Genomic DNA, 19,989 nt, shown 5'->3' with positions numbered 1-19,989 from the left:
ATGTTCGCAAGTATGGTACATTGGATCATGGTAGGCAGGAGGAATTGGGGTAGGGACATGGACTCGGATAACAGAGGACAGGAGGGACATGGAGAGGTGCACCAAACTGACCCTATAGGGCAGGCATCAGAGTCTGCAGCAGCACAATACACCACACAGGGCATGCGGGACGGGAGTGCAGCACAACAATCCAGAGGGGAAAGAGGCAATGGTAGCTAGCTGAACATAATGGACAGACAGGAGAGAAAGCTGCAGCATAACAGACCATAAAGGGCAGGAGGGACGGATCAGGGGCATTACAATGGAACAGACAAGCCAGGAGGGAGGGAATAGGGGTCTGCACATGGAAACAGAGGGCTGGGGGCAAGGGGGCAGGGCAGGAGCAGCAAGATGACAATGGAGGTCAGGCAGGATGAGCACTAGAAACAAGACACACCATGGAGAGCAACAATGAGACTATGATGGCATACACACAGACCATGGAGGAAAGGTGGGAGGGGTTCAGGGGCAGCGAGCTGACCACATAGGGAAGGTGGGAGGGGCCATGGCAGCACAGAAGACCATGCATGGCAAGCGGGAGGGTTAGTGGCAGCACAATGGCTATGATGGGCAAGAAGGAGGGTGCAGGGGCATGCACAAAGGACCATGGAGGATAGAAGGGAGGGTCAGGACCTGGGCACAGACAAGAGAGTTCAGGGAAAGGGGCCTCACAACAGACTGCGCGGGGCAGTCAGGAGGAGCAGTTGCAGCACAAAAGACCAGGGAGGGCAGAAGGGTGTGGCAGTAAAATTAACCATGGAGGACAGGAGGAAGGGGATAGGGGCATGGCATTTGGACAGGCAGGGTGGAGGTGGCAGGGACAGTCATCTGACAATGCTAGGCAGGTGGGAGGGGAGTGGCAGCTCAACAGAACACTCAGAGTAGATAGGAGTGGCAGGTCCATGGAATATGGTGGGGAAAAAGGATGGAGCAGAGGCATGCACAAAAACATCGGAGGGCAGGGGGAAGGAGAATAGGGGCAGCAAGCTAAGCACAGAGGCTAAGCAGGAGGTCAATGATGGGCCAGAGAATTGGGCAATGGAGGACTGGTACATCATGCTAAATGGAGGGCAGTGGCAGCACATCAGACCATGCATGGCAGGAGGGAGGAGGCTAGTCCATGGATTCAGACAACAGAGGATAGGGAGGAGGTGGATGGGGCAGCAAGCTAACTGTTCATAGAAGGTGGGTATTAGGAACTTTATTGTTTTTAAAATGTGTGTCTGTGCGAACTACTTAAAATATGAACAAATATGCAGCATAATCTCACTTTTATTCATGAAGAAGAGGACGTTTGTGACTGTGACTCCGGGCTCACTTGGCAGAAACACCCCCTGACCCTCCACCCCCGTTGCAAAATGTAATGCCTGTGAAAAGGGTAGGTGGACGCAGTGTTATATAGAACATAGTCCTGAGAGCACGATTGAAAATGAAAACTAGATATAGTATATGGTATAAACTATGCACCAAAAAGTGTGATATAAGATGAACCGGGCGTGAAATATAATATGCAATACATTGTGCGCAATGACAGATTCATTGGAGAGCGCGAGATAGCACAGGCACTAGCGCGTGCTATGCGATATGCGCCTTGGAGTGTAATATGCACAGGGCAGTGTTGTGTAACCTAACTAGTATCTAAAGTTCTAATATAAAAGATGTGCTGGGGAGTGTAACGTTGCATATGTACTGTAACAAAGATGTAGATCCCAGATTGTAATATGTATGGCATAGCGCTGTGCATGCATGTTAGATAGGGCAATATAACCCGTGCAAAGGGAAGTGTGGCATGACATTTTCACGGGGTGGTGTTACAGTGCACATGGGCAAGAGAGTGTCATAGCATACGCACTAGCTGGTGGAATTCAACACAGAGGTGTGTGGCACTTTGTGGGCACTGGTGGGTTTAACACAGCATTGGGCTCAGTCAGGAGCACGCTGTGACTCTCAAGTGAGGTTTGTCTCCTTTCCAGAGAGTAAAGTAAAAAGTATTACGCATCTGGCGGTGGATGTGTGTTTTATTAACCGTGAGGGGGGTTTCTTGCATAGTTTGGTCGAATTTTTGTCGAATCCCCATTGAATGGCTTGGTGTGCGTGTGTATTAAATGTGCCCGTCAATAGCTACCCATGTTTGTATAAATAAACGACAAGGGTGTCTACTCGGAGAGTACCCACCGGCGGGGGCGCCGGGATTAGGCACGGTAGGGCGTCAGACACGTCAGAGCTTCACTAGCGGTGTAAATACATTCCACGTGGATTCATTGTATGCATAGTCGCCTTTTAATGAATATCACGCAAATCGTCATGGTGATAGGTACATACGGTTTGTCCAGCATGTCCTAGGTGTTTCTATAAATATATATTTTTTTAAAATAATAAAAAACAAAGGCCGGCCCGGGGGATGGGGTCCCCGGGGCCATAAGTGGCCTGAGGAGGGGGGCAACGCAGCCCCCCTCCTAAAGAATAAAAAAAAAAAAAAAGGGCATGACCCGTGTTTGGGGTCCCCGGGGCTGATTAAGGCCTAAGGAGGGACAAATTAATTTTTTTAAACAAAAAAAATGAGGGTGCAGGCCCTGGGGGATGGGGTCCCCAGGGCCAATAAATTAGAAAAAGAAGGGGGCCACACAGCCCTCCTTCTTGAAAAAATTAAATAAATAAAAGACCGGCATTGTGACGGAGGCCACACCCCCTCCTTGCAGCACTCAGCAAACGCGCCCCCTGGCCAGTTGTAAGTTCGGGAATTAATTCCACTTCAATACTGAGGGTCCCTGAGCGCCAACTAGCCCAACAGGTATCTCCAGTATGCGCCAGGGAGCTGCGTTTCAGACAGGTGTTCTAAGGCCACGCCCCTTTTTACACCTCTATGCAACGCAGCTCTGTGGCGCTTACTGGAGGCACCTAGTCGGCTAGCTTGACCCTAGGGACCCTTAGCATTCAAGGGGACTTAATCTCTCAACTTAGAACGGCCACAGGGCGTGTTTACACAGTGGGGAAGGGAGGGGACGGGGCCTGAGTTAACGTGTGCAAACAAGCCCTGTGGCGTGTTTTAAGTTGGGGAAATAATTACCCTTCAATCCTGAGGGACCCTGGGGTCAAACTAGCCCACCAGGTGCTTCCAGTAAGCGCCACTGCCCTGCATTGCAGAGAGGTGGTCTAGGCCGTGCCCCTTTTTACATCTCTCTGCAACGCAGCTCTGTGGCGCTTACTGGAGGTACCTAGTGGTCTAGTTGGACCCTAGGGGCCCTCAGGATTCAAGGGGACTTAATCTCCCAACTTAAAATGGCCACAGGGCATGTTTACACAGTGGGGAAGGGAGGGGACGGGTCCTTAGGTGACGTGTGCAAACACGCCCTGTGGCGCGTTTTAAGAGGTAGTTTTAATCCCCTGCCCTATTATATACTAGAGGCTTACAGAGGAGGTCATGCTAATCACAGGGAGACCCCCAACTCATAGTGTTCCCTAGTGTATGTAGGTGTTTTCACTGTATTCTGAGTGTCTTTTAACATAACACTGGCTCTAGGACTGGTTAGTCAGACTCAGTTACCACCAGTATCCGTCTGAAAAAGTTGAGGGTACAGGATGATTTTGCAACAAGGCTTCTTTCTGCTCTTCTGTTTGTTCTTTCTGCACGCTATCCTTCTTCCTGCACTTTTCTTGGTCTTTGAGGACTTCTGTTGCTTCTTTCTGTATTTCTTTTTTTTCTTTCTGTGCGTTTTTTCTTCTTTCTTCACATGTCCTATCTCTGTAGGCATGGTTAGAAATTAGCATTTAAAAAACCTTTGAAATTCACTGTAAAAACCGTAGGATTCAGGCACGTTATAGTTAGGAATTAGCATTTAAAAAACCTTAGAAATTCACTGAAAAAACCATAGGTTTCAGGGGCGTTATAGTTAGCTGGACTTTTCACTCGTACAAAACCATTGAATTTCCCCCGTTATAGTTAGTTCAGCTAACTATAACTCACGTGCCCGCAATACACTGCTGATGACGTCACATATTACATCACTCATGACATGGTCAGTGACATCAGTCATGACATCACTGATGTCATGCATTCATACACGGCGGGAGACGGACGTGTACTTAGAGCGCTTTCCAGTTGGTATTGAATCTCCAATCCATGTGGACCTAAAATATTTTTGAAGTACATTGACATCACTGGATACATATTCTAATTCCCACCTTTAAGATTACTGTGTTCAAGGACATCCATCAGCGTCCCTTGCCATATTCATTAATGGAATTACGGACCTTAGTTCCTACCACTGATCAGTAGACGACATTTAACGATGGGTTGCCCCACCCTGTCCTGATGAAGATCCACAAGGCCGAGGATTTAATCGCCCTCACGGCCACAAGACGGATCGAAACGTCGACGCCCAATTAATCCAGCCTGGACCCTGAACTCTACCGCCACGTGCCACCCTAGAAAAAATTTCTAGTTGAAATTGAAATTGCAACATATTTGTGATTGAACTGTGGCCAGGCTACCTAAGGACGGTTATTTACAACCAGTCCTCCTTTGCTTTGACATATTAAACTTTTCTATGCCATCTTTTTGAATACCTTTTTCCTTATCACTTCACACTTCAGCACCCTTTTCTTATGCACGTTCCCTCTGGAGCAACCCTTCCAAATTGATAACGTATTTAATATTGTCTGGTTTCACCATTTGACCAACATAAAATACATGGTGACCCAGATCATAGTCTGTTGCACTTTTATGTTGTAAATATAATTGCACTAAGTCATACGAGCCAATAGCTCATATAATCATTGGTTGATTCATATGCTAATGGGACCAACGGTTCTCAGGGTTGCGATCGCGGGCGGATGTCTGCCGCCGTCCCGGCGGCGACCATCCACCCGCCATCCTAATAGACCCCTGAGTCTCCAAAGTGTAGGGCCAAGCAAGGAACTTTGCGCGGATTGGAACAGCCAACTAATGCTCCCTGCTCTGCAGTTTACTTGTAGAAAAAATGTGTACTTTTCAGTTGAGGAGAGCTGACAAGGACCAGGATGACTAGCTAACTGGCTGCTTTATGGAAAAGTTGGAAATTCAATGTTGGAAATTTTACGGATCTGCAAAGAGTGTCTCTCACTTTATTTACAGCCAAATGGTAGGTGGTGAGGCCCACAGGACACATGGATTCAGGATGAGTCTTCTGCTGACATCCGGCTGCACTGCATAAATAGGCCAATGCATTGCCGCTATTGTATTTTTATAGACTCTATTATTGAAGTTATCTGAGCTTGGGCATGTGGACCCTCCCTGAACCTTTGCTTTTGAAGCTACAGTGGGGAAGGAAAGACAACATTTTATAATTTTGGTAAAGAGGAAAGATGGATTGAAAGAAAAACGAAAGAAGGATGGAAGGCTGAAAATAAGTAAGGGTAAAGGAGTAGTGATAGGAAGTAAGGATGCAAAAGAAAGTAGATAAATGTGGATGGATGAGCGGGTGAATGCATGGCTGGGTGAATGACTAAGTGAATGGACCGGTGAATGGATGGCAAAGTAAATGGAAATCTCGATGAATGGACAAAAGGATCAATTGATGGATAAAAGGCTTCATTCATGGATGTGTAAGTCACAGGATGGATGTATGGGTAGATGGGTATATGAATGGATGAATGCACAGCTGAATGTGTGAGTGGATGTATTGAATTGCCAGTGGACTGATGGAATAGTGAAAGATTGAAAAAGCGAATGAATGGATGACCCAATGGAATGGTGAAATTGTGGATATAAGCGAATGGATGGATGGATGGAATGACCAGATAGATGGAATGGGTGAAATACTGAATGGTGGATGAAAGAATGAATGGATAATTATGTAAAGGTGAAATGGTGGATATCAGCAGGTGGAGGGGTGGGTGAAAGGATGAATGGATAGATGTTTGGATGGAAGAGACATAGGAGCTCTTTCAGGGAGGGTTGAGCTCACTTGATTCACATGCTTGGTGCCATCAGAGCTTTGGTTCAAAGTGGTGGGTATTTTAATTTTCTGGCTACTCCTTGCTACTGAGTGCTTTGTACTTCACCACAATCACCAACTACAAGAAAGAGCTGGATATCAGTCAACTACTCTTTCCTGTTTTTTCCTTGATTGTAATCTTTCTCTGATGATTGACTGTCACAAATGCATGTCAACACTGGAGGAAGTCAATCTCCTAATTTGTGTTAATTATTTTGTCTTTATGTGCAACTAATAGGACCTGCCAGCTAAAGTACACTGTCCACAGGAAAAAAATATTGTTTGGAGTCTTTATTCCTCTTCATTTGGGTTGTGAATACACTGATTGTAGAAGTCTTTAGTTACAATGGAAAACTGAAGGGATTAATCTGAATGTGAGAAAACTCAATTTTACGACAACATATGCACATCCATTATTCTTCTCAAACACACAAAAGCAGGAGATTATTAAAAAAAGTCATTGTCAACCACCACCATGGATTCCAATAGTAATCTAACTTGCCTGAACCATGTGATGTTATCAGAACCCAAAATAGTGCGGACATCTAGAAATACCTTGGCATAGGGACCTAATTCCGGTATCATCCAAAGTCTCCTCCAAAAAGCCAAAGGTTTGAACCTTGAGATGTCATCGAAGGGATGGCATCCAAGGTCCAACAAGAGCGGTTTCAGTGGGGTAGAACAGGGGAGGCCCGTAAGCTTTCTAAAAAATGTATATTGTGCTTTGACCAAGGAAGAAAGATCGGCAAAGCCCCAGAGTTCGGCACCATAGAGAATGGCTGAGTTTATCCTAGCATTGTAGATTTTGATAGGAGTGCCTATCAATTTCATCTGTGACTGCCTCTGATCCTTAACCAAGCAACCAGAAAGTTGAGCAAATTTCAGAGAGAGAACATCTATTTGTGGCCTCCAATTCAACTTATTTTCAAACACTACCCCCAAATAGGTCATGATATTAGTTTGTTCAAGTGTATCATTGTTCATGAACACATGACCTTTCACATGTTTCCCTTTGTTAAAGACCATATATTTGGTTTTGGAAACATTAACTAGAAGGTCAAAATCAGAACAAAAATTGGCAAACACATTCAAAGCCGTCTGCAACCCAGACAAAGTCTGGGATAAAAGTAGGGTGTCGTCAGCAAACATAAGGAGGGGTATTTTGGAACCACCCAACGTGGGGGCGTCCGTAGAGGTAGAAGAAAAGTATTGCACAACTCTGTTTATAAAAAGCAAAAATAGAGTAGGCGCAAGGACGCACCCTTGCCTGACACCCCTACTAACTTTGAATCTTTCTGTAACCTGGCCTTGATTTCCCCATCTAATTTGGGCAAAGTTGTTTTCGTGCAATCTAATAATGATGTTTAAAAGATCATCTGGCATCCCAAGCACCGCTAATGCTTCCCAGAGTTTGGTCCTGTTGACTAGGTCAAAAGCTGACCGAAGATCTACAAAAGCAGCATATATTGTTCCACCACAGAGATATACCGTTTTCCAGACAATCAGTTGGAATTTGAATGCCTGGTCTATGGTACTAGTGCGGGACCTAAAACCGGCCTGCAGGGGCGAGATAATATCGTCCCGCTCGATCCATGACTGGATCCTTGCCAGGATCATTCTTGCAATAGTTTTTTGGACTGAGTCAATGAGACTAATTGGACGATAGTTCCCCGGACAGGAGCGATCGCCTTTTTTAAAAATAGGTAGAATCTCGGCGCCCTTCCAAGATTCCGGAATGGCAGCCCCCTTGACTATGGCATTAGCCAAGAAAGCAATATAAGGCACCCAATTGCCAAGGTCAGATTTAAAAAGATCCGCAGGGACACAATCAATTCCTGGAGCCTTGCCACCAGGCACCTTTGAAAGAGCAGTCTTGACCTCTTCATCCTCGAATTTGAAGTTTGAAGAAATGGTCAAATCCCTACTAAGTGGAAGAATGGGGGACTCAGCCAGATTAATGACCGAAAACTGAGATTCGTAGTGTAACACCCAAATGTCCGGGGGTACATTGTTAGAGGGAGCCTGCATACTCGGATAGTTGCCCCACTTCAAAATGTGCCACAACATTGTTAGATTCCTATGTTTGCTGGCCGCCAAAAGATCATTCCAGTGGTCATTGTCCCAATCTTGCTTAGCTTGTACTTTGGCCTTGTTATAGTCTTTCCTGGCAGATCTAATAATTGCCTGATTTTTAGTATTAATGGCAATTTTCAGTTTACTATATGACGCCCGACAAGCTTTGGTATACCAAGAACTTGGTTTTAGGGTGAAAGGTTTCTTGGCCTTACAAGGTTTTGAAAAAAGGGACTTGCGGCCTGAAAATAGGGTTACATGAATGTTAGTAGTTTCACCAACAACATCCTCCAGGTTCCGAAGGGACTGCAGATCTTCCAGCGCACAGGAAACTTTTTGACTGATCTCAGAAAGTACTGCACTATCAAGGGCGACTTTTTCGCAACGCACTCTCCGCTGGTTGTTGGTAAGGAGAACATCTGCTGTCACTAACTCAGATTGTGGGTTTCTGTGGTCAGGGCAAAGCAGGAATGTCAAGACTAGGGGATTATGGTCACTCTCCGGGCGGTCTAAAACCATCATATCGCATAGAGAGGACCAGAACTCCACTTTAATTAAAGCGTAGTCGATTCTACTACTACGACCGCGACCATCAGAGAAAGTCACCTTGCCATTTTTATCAGATGGAGTACGTCCATTAGCAGCCTGAAAGCCACGTTCCATACAAAGACTCATCCACTGAACAGCGGACTCAGTCCACCGCTTGATGGGTGGGAGGTCAAGAAAGGGGATGTTCAAAATGGTATCCACATCCAAAGTGAGTGATTCCCAAGCGGGGTGCATTGGCTCAAAACAACAATTTAGGTCACCCACTATTACCACATTTATGCTTGGATCGACAGTATCCAAAAACCCATTCAGTTGTAAAAAGGTGTTTGAGCCACGCCCACCAGGAAGGCCCCTATTATATACATTTATAATCAAAATTTTGGGGTCATTATTGTGTTGCAAAGAGACGATCAGTAAATCGGGGCTATCAATGGCCATTTCGGTGAGGCTATACCTAAGGGTTTGCCTAACCCATATGCAGAGTCCCCCCGAAGGACGGCCCCTTGGGCCACTAGATGCCCCCTTAAAAAAGTTCACATACCCAGAGAAGTAAATAGGGTCCACAGCCCACGTTTCCTGAAAAACAAGGATATCGTGGGTGGTTACCCATGCAGACCAGTCCTCCGTGGAGATTTTACTCCGGAGACCGGCAATGTTCCATGAAGCCAGGGTAAGGGGGGGGGAGCTGGGGATATCAGGTAACAATAAAGAGGGTGAGGGCCGCGGGACTGCTGGGTAGGAAACACTAATATCAGGTGCCATACTTTCAGTCTCAAGAACACAGGGAACAGTGGGCGTGGTTGCTGGTTTAGCAATAAGCGGCACACCCGCACAAGGTGTCCGCTCAATTCTTTGTGTGTTGCCAGTTATAAAACTGGAAGACGGAAAATTATCATGGCACGCCAGGGCGGGTGGAAAAAGATCTAGAATGCTAGGGGGGGCTATAACAGGGTCACAAACAGGATCAGAAAGCAAAGCACCCGGCCCCGAAAATACCCTCCTAGGCCCACCCCAACTAACAAACCCAGGATAAGCAAAGTCATCTGAAACCTTAAACACACTACCCTGGTTATGACAGTTTATGAATGGTCAATCGACCCCGTCCAAATTATTCAGAGGGGCAAAGGAATTAAACAATGGAAGATGAAAATCTAAACCTGGCTGGCGGAAAGAACCCCTATTGACCCTTTCCCAGCCAGGTACCACATCACCAGATATAACACGCTGGCCAAGAGGATAAAAATATGACAAATCCAGGGTGATTATTCCAGTGACATTCGTAGTATTAGGATGGGAGCATAAATGGGTCACCACCTTAAGATCCCGGAAATTAATAATCACACAATCACCCTCCACTCTTTTAACCCCTTTACCCAACCAACACACCCTACGGACAGTAAGAATTTCAGCACAAAGTCTAGCCGGTAGTGGCCTATAACGATTTAACCAATGAATTACTTTATTCTTCAACTCACTGTGAGATTCAGTCTTGACCTGCAGGAGCCTGGGAACGCCCGCCATAATGACTGTGTATGGATTCGACTCCGGGGGGAGATTAATACAGGGAAATTTGAGAAAGGGACTGTCGTCCTCAATATTAAATTGTCCAGTTGCAGAGTTACTCAAATTAGTAACTGCATTGCGAACTGGATCGACAGTCATGGCGAGAGTAGATGGAGTATGAGATACTTCCGCAACATGTACATTAGGAACAGGTAGATCGGAGGATGCGCTAACCTGGGGGGTGGTGCCACTAGAAACAACCCCTACTTCAAGAGCAGTATCAGGAGTTAATGAAATCTTAGGGACAGATTGTGTCACTATGATCTTCTCCATTAAGGACGAATTAGACAACATCATACTCTCTAATTTCTCTAGAGAAGTAGAAAGACGATTAACTCTCTCGTAAAGGGGTAGAAAATATATTTAAGTAGTTGCTCTAGGGATTCAAGATGTCCAAGGGGCAGGGGAGTATGGGATGGCGTGGGACACCCAACGGTAGTGAGGGTGCCACGAGACAAATTGGGGAGAGGGGGGAGACAAGGGTTTACAGGTTTGGACAATTTGGACACTTTAGCACGTTTACCCCTAGGATGCGCTCCCCCGCATTTTCTCTTCTTATTGATGGACGGAAATTTACTAACCGGAATCGTAATATCGACACCGGGCTGCTTATTAGTGAGCAGCGAGTGGTTATCACTCGTATTAGAAGGCTGACCACAGGGTTCAGAAGTATTGGTAATAGCAGGAGAGTTATCCAACGAACTCAAGGTTAGAGGGGCCACTGACCCAAGCTCGTTGTTACCTGGTTGGTCGATGAGTGTTTGGGGCGACCTAGAATCAGGGAAAGTAGCTACCATAATATTACCAAGGGACGATCTCTTAGCAGAAATTTCTAAGGACAATCTTTTTTCTGTCAAGATAATTTCCTGTTCAAGAACCCTAGCTGCTCTCGTGATAAAGTTGTCCAGGGTCCCTGTAACACGACCCACAGTACTGTCCTGCGTGAACTTCCTACCAGACCTTAAGGAAGACATTCTTAGAAAAGAAGAACACACAGAACCGGGGGCGGCCGGGGAAGAGGTGCACGGGAAAGAATCAGAAAACACTTAGTAAACAGTGAAGGTATTACAGCAACTGCTGCAACTGGCTAACAATCTACAAGTAATAGGAGGATAATTCCCGCTAGCACAACAGTTCGTGTGGCATAGGCAGTGACACCCCTATGAATATAGACCCGTCCCGTCCACGGCCGTCCACGAACGGCCACAAACGGCCCGCTCTTTGCCCGGTCTTCGCCCCGTGCTACGTCCCACGCGCGTACCGCTAGCGCGTTCAGGCGGGGTCTAACAAAAGAGCAGAAGGGCAAGAGGGGGCGGGGTCGGGAAGAGGAACCAGGTGAGTCCAATCAGCTGGGCGCTGAGCACCGTGGTCCTTGCAGTCCCGCAGCAGTGCGATACAGCAGCCTTCCCTCTTCTAGCAGCAAAGCGCCCTGGCAGGTCTTTAGGCAGTGGGAGACACACACAGAATGAAGACCAGCCGAGATTTTATACAACCAAGCCCTACGAGCGGCTCCCGCGAAGCGGGTGCCGCGAGGCTTTGCGTGGTTGGTGGAGGCAGGAACGGGAAGAGGAACCAGGTGAGTCCAATCAGCTCGGCGCTGAGCACCGTGGTCCTCGCAGTCCCGCAGCAGTGCGATACAGCAGCCTTCCCCCTTCTAGCAGCAAAGCGTCCTGGCAGGTCTTTAGGCAGTGGGTTCCAAAGATTTGGGCCAGAGTTTGGCATCCTGCAAAGGAAACTGCTCAAGTCAAAAGGATTTTACATATGGAGGGATTTAACGTTAAAAAGTTAGTAGATATATACCTAGGCACTGGAGTTAGAACAAAGGAGAGATTTACCTGATTTCCACCTGTGTCAAGTATGTCACCTTATGACCATGTAAAGATGTAATTAGAACAGCACGTATTTGCTTTGATCTACATGTCAGTGTGTGAGGCTTTGAATGTTCATAGAAATGCTGGAGATAATACAGTTCCAAAGTCTTTTGGCAAGATATGCATGGTGTCACATGAAGTGTTGAAAGTGCTTGGTAGTGTGTGCCTTGGCAAGACAGAGCTTGATCGGTTCTGGAGTTTAAGGGTATACGTTAGGAGTGGGGCAGTCACTTGTGATGCACAGCTGTTAAAGGACTGGGTTTAAAAATAAGTGTTCTAGTGTTTCCTGCACAGTAGAATGCACAGATGGGCTCTCTGGAAAGAGTTGTCTCAGACATACGAGTGCAGTGTATCCTGCTACATATGAGAGCTGCTGAAAACTATTTGAAGCATCTTAGGTATTTTGGATTTGCATATAAAGAATCTTTGAAGTAACTGGTTGCACTGCCAGTGACCATTCCTTACTGGCCTTTTTTGGAGTGACCAGCAATAATTTTGTTAGCTTGCCTGCTGCAATCACTTGCAAAGTGAGTTGTTGCATGTCTTCAGCGCACATACCTTTGGTTGCAGTGCACAGAGATCTTTAATTACCGCACACAGAGGAGAAAAATTAGAGGGAACATTGCTCATCAGAACAAAGATGAAGGGCACAACCAGTGCAGAAGGAGACTGTGGGAGATATGGTATGGATTTCAATGGGTCCCAGAATAACGTGAAATAGCGATTTTAAAAAATTGGAAAATATTGAGATCAGATGAATACTTAAAGGACATTTTACCGGAACAACCACAAATAACATACAGAAAAGTGGCTTCCTTGGGTGATCTGCTCACAGGGAGCTATATACAAGACATCCAATCGATTACTGGAGGATGGCTGGGCAGGAGGCAAAATAGCTTCTGGAAATGTTCCAGATGCAAAGTGTGCAAACATGGTGTTAATAAATAATGTTATGAACTTGGAAATGGCCGGAAAAAGAAGACCACAGAACATATTACATGTGAAACAGCCTTTGTAGTTTACACGCTTCAATGCAGTTGTGGTAAAAGGTATATTGGAAGCACAGCAAATACGTAAAAAATTAAAGATATTTCAACTCCTTTGTGCAATCAAAGATCAAAGAGCACTTAAGCTATTATTGTGCCCATCATGCAACGAAAAACCCTAAAAGTGGAAATCCTGAGTTAATGTTGGGAAGAGTTAAATGAATTTTTTTTTTTTAAAAACTCTTTTTATTAACATTTTCATTTGTAACCAATACTGCAATACCATATCGTGCAAAATCAAGTACATCATAGTTTGCTCGTGTCAGCCGCTGCCGCGCTTCAAAGGTTCCATTCTGTCTCCTCAGGACCCCAACACCCTCTTCCCACACCGTGTCAAACATCTCGTGTCATGCCACCCCAGACACCCCAAGTTAGTCTGAGTCATCCGTTAGGGATTCATCCTGCGGGGGTTCACAGATGTTCCCTCGATAGTCATTCCACTTCCCCCATATCTTGGTCCATTTTTTGGGGCATCTTCTGTGCACATAGACCGATTTCTCCGTCACCATTAGGTCGTCCGAGTTAAATGAAATTTGATCATACTAATGGATGCAGAGATCCTCAAAGGCTTAATTGTTGTTTAAATAACTGAATAATTTGCTACGGTTTTTATCTGAGACTATATTCGATCTTCTTTGTTTTATATTCACTTGGCTTCCATCAAACTATAAGAATTGTATGTCTTTCCATAGATGTTTGGTCATCGAGAAGAGATTGACATGAATTTGGTATATATTACATCCGGACACTTCGAGATTTGAAGCAAATATGCTATCTTTGTACCAGTATATCATGTATCCCATGACTTTAGATAAATGAATGTTCCGATTAAGTTTGGTTTTGTACTTCTTGCATATTCACTTTAAATCAGGCACATTCTTTTCCATCCATTTAATATAAAATAACAGCACATGCACTTCATATAATTATTCTTTTCTTTTTTCCCCTTGTCCCATCCTCTAGCACTGTCTTCTCAAGCCAAATCTCACTTCCTCTGATGTGGGTTTTCCTTGCAAGGGTACCCTTAAGCTCCCTTAACCCCTTCTCACTCCCCCTCTGCTTTCGGTCACATTACCTTTCTCTATTCCCTTGTCCTCCAATCAGTCGCAACTCGCATGACTCGGGGGTGGAGGGGCGGGTGGGGGTGGGTCGCGCGGGGGTTCTTGCATGGGGGTTTTAAAAAATACAAAATAAAAACTTACCTCACTGGGTCCCGCGCCACCTCCGTTCCTGGCCGGTTCCCGCACCAGCGGTTTCCTGCTGCTTTCCCGCTTTCCTGCCTCAGGCAGGAACAGGAAGCAGGCATCCTCCCTCTCCTGGCGGCCATTTTCTCTATGTAGGCTGCATACAGCCTACATAGAGAAAATGCAGAGTGTGCATGACTGGTTTGCTCGGCTCCAGAGGGCCAACTAAACAGTCAGGGCCCATAGCATTTGAGCAAGCCACTCCTACCCGAGCCACCGACCCGCCGCCCTCCAACCTGGCATACCATTCTACTTTCTTGCAGCACGAGAAGCAGAAGCATAAAATTGTACTTAAAATACCATTTTATGTTTCTGCTTCTCGCACTGCGAGAAAGCAGTGGGGCGATGCTCCTCTGCCCTAACGGAGGAGCCACCCCTGCCTCCAATATGATTCATCAAACAACTAACCACTTCTCCACTAAAACCCTTCCACCCATTTCTGTATCCATAGCTTCTGGTACCTACTCTGTTCTTGACTTAGAAACATCCGTAGCCACTGCTACATCCTCTATATCTCGTCATACTCATTCTGCTCCTTCTTCTCTGTCTAAGCATAACATCTCAATAACAAGTTCTCACATAACATCTATTACCTCCATTTTAGACCCTTCCTCCCCATCAGAACATACCACTGTCCTTTCAGTCAGCTTAGAAAGGACACGTATCTATGCCATCTTGCCTCCTATTCTTTTATACACCTTTAAGTACCTCTCTCGCCTATGCTCTCTTTATCCTCTGCCATCTTTCCCAAACTAAAACCTTGATTCCTTCTCTTTTCTACACCTCTTAATACCCCTCATCTCTACTGTATGCTAACCAACACCACCCGCAGCCTAACCTGCCGCCAGAACACAGGTAACTGAACCTTTTAGTGCAAGAAGAAGACCAGTCCTCCCCGCCTATTCTTCAACATCACCTCTTCCAATTTTTTCCCATTCAACTTTACACTTCCCATATACTCTTTCCCTTTTGTGTCCCTACTTTACACTCCCCCACTAACTGTGCTTTCTTTGCACATTCCCTCTACCTGGACATGCCTGCTCACCTGAGCTGTCAGCTGATGTCGACCCTTGCAGTGAACTGGAACAGACTAAACAGCTATAATCTGATTTTATCTCCGCATCTAATATTTGTTAGTAAACATGTCCTGGGGATGACGCTTTACCAGTGCCTCACAAGGCAATCACCTCTGGATATCCCTACATGGATACCTTGAGATGAAGGTGGATGATAATTAGTCATTATCTTCAAAGAAGCGTTATACGCCACCACTGTTCAAGAAGAAATCTCAACCAATGGTCAATCTCGCTTGATCACTGCTCTCTCGCATCTACCATCTGTGTGCATTCCAAATTATCTACATCTCAATCAACAGAATTTTCATAGATGCTATACTTGCTCGAATTTTGGACATCTCCCTAAACCAACCAATTTGTGTTCTGTGTGATCTAAACACCGTATTACACAAAGTGCCACATGGCTGCAATAGGCGTTTGCGCCTGCTTTGTGCTCCCCCGTGGCACTTTGGTATTACAGAAGGGATTTCAGATGCTGGTGCGGTCCCTTCTGTAATACTAAAAGCACTGGTGAACATACAGCGCCAGAGCTTTCTCAAGAGAGCATTCTTTCATTTGCATCGGAGCGTGGCCCATGCAAATAAGGGAATCCCTTTGCCTCTGCGCCCAGGCCGTATTATAGACATGGGCGCAAAGGTAAAGAAACTGTCAGGGGGTGCACTGATAATGCACCACCCGAAGGGTGGCGCACTATCAGTGAGTTCCCAGATAGCAGCCCTATAGAGGAGAAAGGAGGTCCTATGGAACCCCAAGACATCCCCTTGCAGATGAGAGCAGTCACTCACTGCATCCGCCTGCAAGGGATCTCTAATCCCCTTTAAAAGTGTAGGTGGATTGCCTCCTGCACATTGAAGCACGGAGCATCTACTTCAAAGCCGCTCTGTTTTTCATCTGAATACTCTGCCCCAAGTGCATCATGAGTTTGTGACTGGCCTGGTGGCAGTGCATTCTATGTAATAGAGTGCACTTTCCTTGTTTGCACCCGGTGCACCTTTTTTAAGGTGCACCAGGCACAAACAGGGAAAGTGCGCCTACACATAATAGGGCCCCTGGTTTGTTCATCTCTCACGGGTACGAACCATTACAACAAACATGAATCCTCAAAGCTTCTCTCAACTCCATATGTGGTCTATACTCACATTTGTCCATATCCTGCATTCAATCTCCACCTCGCCTAACCTTTTGGCAGTCACAGGAAACCAACCTATCTTCCTGAGCAAACACCATCTCAGATTCCACACCACCAGACTTCTCTCAAGTGCCAATGCTACAAAATCATTGACCTCAGCTATCTAAAGAAAGTGAAACAAACGCAGTCTCTCTAAACACAATGTTCAGATGTTAATGATGTTGCCTTAAAACTGACTTTCCAAAGATTTTGACAACCATATTTCTCTCTAAATATCCAAGTGCTATTTATGGAGTTAAAAACACCTTGGATTACTAAAGTGATACAGAAGATAACATCAGAAATTAGTGCACTTCAGTGTGAATGGAAGAAATCAAGGAACACATGCACCTAAATATGTCTTGATGGACTCAAAAGGATCTACCCTCCCTCAATTAAGATGCAAAAGAGTTGCATTACTCTAAGTGGATCTTCAGCGCTAAATACTCTATAAGAGAGCTCCATAGAATACTCACCAACACTTCATAATTCAGAGTGCATGCTGAAACATTCACCAGCCTCAAGTTTTCTATAATCCTTGTCATACTTCCTTCTGAAAGCAGGAAAGATGCTGGAACTCTGTGTGTATACAAGCCCAATAAAGCCAAGACAGAAGGAACTATGCTGACTGACAGACCTACGATACTTGCTTCTTTCAAGCAACTCTCAGACTTTACATTGCTTGATATAGTCAGGGCCAGAGGACATGTAAACTCTCCATCAGATCTTTCCATACCATAAAATTGCATGACCAACTCTATCATCAGGCACTTTCGACTCAGACCTCAAGAAACCCAGCATACTCTCACTCATCAAGCAGAACAAAAAATACCTAACAAATAGGTCAGCTACAGATAAATCTCTAATGAAACATTCCTTTGAATACGGATGAGTAGACCTGCATTTGCCAAGGTCTGTGACTTCCTTCAAGCTCTCAAACTGGGCTACAATGGATAAGAATGGAGTAACCACATTTATTTTACTGTTCACTGCATTTGAAACAGTACACCACTACCCACCCTCGAGAGAGGAAGAAAAGTTGACATTAAAGGAAGCAACCTTGACTAGATCTTATCCTACATCTCTGACAGTTCAAGGATCATCTTATTGATCAACTCAGATCTTTGCACCAATCCTCTGCAATGCATTAATCAGACCATTACTGAATCCCATCGAATCCTTGCAATTGACATGCTCCCTGACCTATTATCACTCAGAACATCCTAAATATGGGAAGCTGTAGGGATTAATACACCTTGGGACTAGGAAACTGCCAAAGAGTCATCGACTAATTCATGCTGCAAAATCGCTTGTAACTTAATTATTATTAATATTATTATTAATGAGTTTTATAACGCGCCTGGTTACCCTTGGGCATCCCCGCGCTCATCCAGAAAGAGACGTCATAACATGAGGCACCAGAAGTTAGGCAGGAAACAGGTGAGTTTTTAACAGCTTGCGGAAACGCAAGAAACTTGATTCCAGCCGTAGATAAAGTGGAAGGGAGTTCCACAAAGTGGCCACATTGAAGGAGAATCTTCTGCCCCCAGATCTTGCCTTCCTTACTCTCGTGACCTGCAGCAGATGTTGATGGTCCGATCGAAGGGAGCGAGAGGCTTTATAAGGTTGCACCATATCCCGTAGGATGGGAGGGCCTTTCCCCTGCAAGATTTTATGGCCCATGCAGAGTGCCTTAAATTTCACCCTCTCCCTGACGGGAAGCCAGTGCAACGCCTTCAGCGCAGGTCGAGCAGACTGACGCCTGGGGAGACCCATCAGGAGCCTCGCGGCCGCATTCTGCACCTGCTGTAATTTGTTTAAGGTGGACTCTGGGGCCCCCAGAAACAGCATATTACTAAAGTCCAGCCGGGAGATGATAAGCCCCTGAACAAGTAACCTCCTAGAGACCACTGGGAGGAGAGGTAAAATCTTCCTGGCTGAACGGAGCAGACCAAAACACACGCCTGCGGTCTTTTTAGCGTGAGTCTTAAAGGTAAGGTCCTGCTCCAACCACACCCCCAAACTCTTGATCTCCTGTCTGGGGATGGGTGCCGCTCCCAGGCAACTAGGCCAACTACCCGGAGACAGGGTAGGAGGGGAGTTCCCCAATATCATCAATTCCGTCTTGGAGCCGTTAAGCTTGAGGGCTGAGCTACACATCCACGTGTAGATCTTATCCAGACACGTATGCAGCTGATCAGGATGGTAAGATGACTGGGGAAGGCCTACCACCAGCTGAGTATCATCAGCATAGCTGATAATCTTGACACCCAGAGGCAGTATCTCATTCTCCAGGGGGGCCATATAAATGTTAAATAAGGTAGGGCTCAACGAAGAGCCCTGTGGCACACCACACTGGAGAGGAACCGATGAAGATTTCATATGGCCTTCCCACACCTCAAACGTACGGCCAGCCAAAAAGGAAGAGAACCACTTCAGGGCCAGCCCGGAGACCCCCACCCCCGACAGTTGTTGGAGGAGCACTTGATGGTCCACAGTGTCAAATGCCGCACTGAGGTCGAGGAGGATCACTGCCACTGATCCCCCTGTATCCAAAATGCTCCTGGCATTCTCCACGACTGCTAGCAGGGCAGTATCGGTCCCCTGACCGGGGCGAAAACCTGTTTGAGAATCACCCAGAAGGGAATTGGACTCCAGGAAGCCCGAAAGACGCCGATTCACCAGTTTCTCCGCTACCTTACTAATGCCAGGGAGCAGCGAGATAGGCCTAAAGCTGGCAAGGTCTGCAGGATCCAAGTTAGGCTTCTTCAAGAGAGCCTTGACAACAGCTCCCTTCCAACTCGGGGGCACCACTCCATGGGCAAAAGATAAATTTATAAGATCCGTCACTGGACCGCCGATGGTGGAGGCTACCTGTTTAAGATATTTCATTGGTGCCGGATCTTTAGGTGAGCCACTTTTCATGGTCGTCAGGACTGTGAGAACTTCTTCCACACTGACAGGGCCGAAAGAGGCCAGCTCCGCTGTCCGCACCCTGGACAGAGACTCAAACATACTATCAGAAGAATTCTCCACGCTCAACCGAGGGAGTGATAATAGAATGTTATCAACTTTGGTTTTAAAGAAGGAGGCAAGTTCGGAACATTTCTCAAGAGGGTCAGCGTGGAAGACTTGAGGTTCGGGAGCTTTTAGGAGTTCTTTAATGACCCTGAACGACTCTTTTGAGGAGTTGGCCGCCGAGCCTATTCTCTCCTCAAAGAATACAGATTTAGCTACCCGAATAGCTGATTTGTACGTGCTAAGAGCCGCCCGATATTCTCTCCGGGTTGCTTCACTCCAGTCTTTTCTCCAAGACCGTTCCAATCTCTTGCAGCCCCTTCTCAAAGTTCTCAACTCTGATGTATACCAGGGCGCCGAACCCACT

This window comes from Triturus cristatus, chromosome 6, assembly GCF_964204655.1.
Source record: "Triturus cristatus chromosome 6, aTriCri1.1, whole genome shotgun sequence".
Classification (NCBI taxonomy): Eukaryota; Metazoa; Chordata; class Amphibia; order Caudata; family Salamandridae; genus Triturus; species Triturus cristatus.
This window is presented reverse-complemented; position numbering follows the sequence as displayed.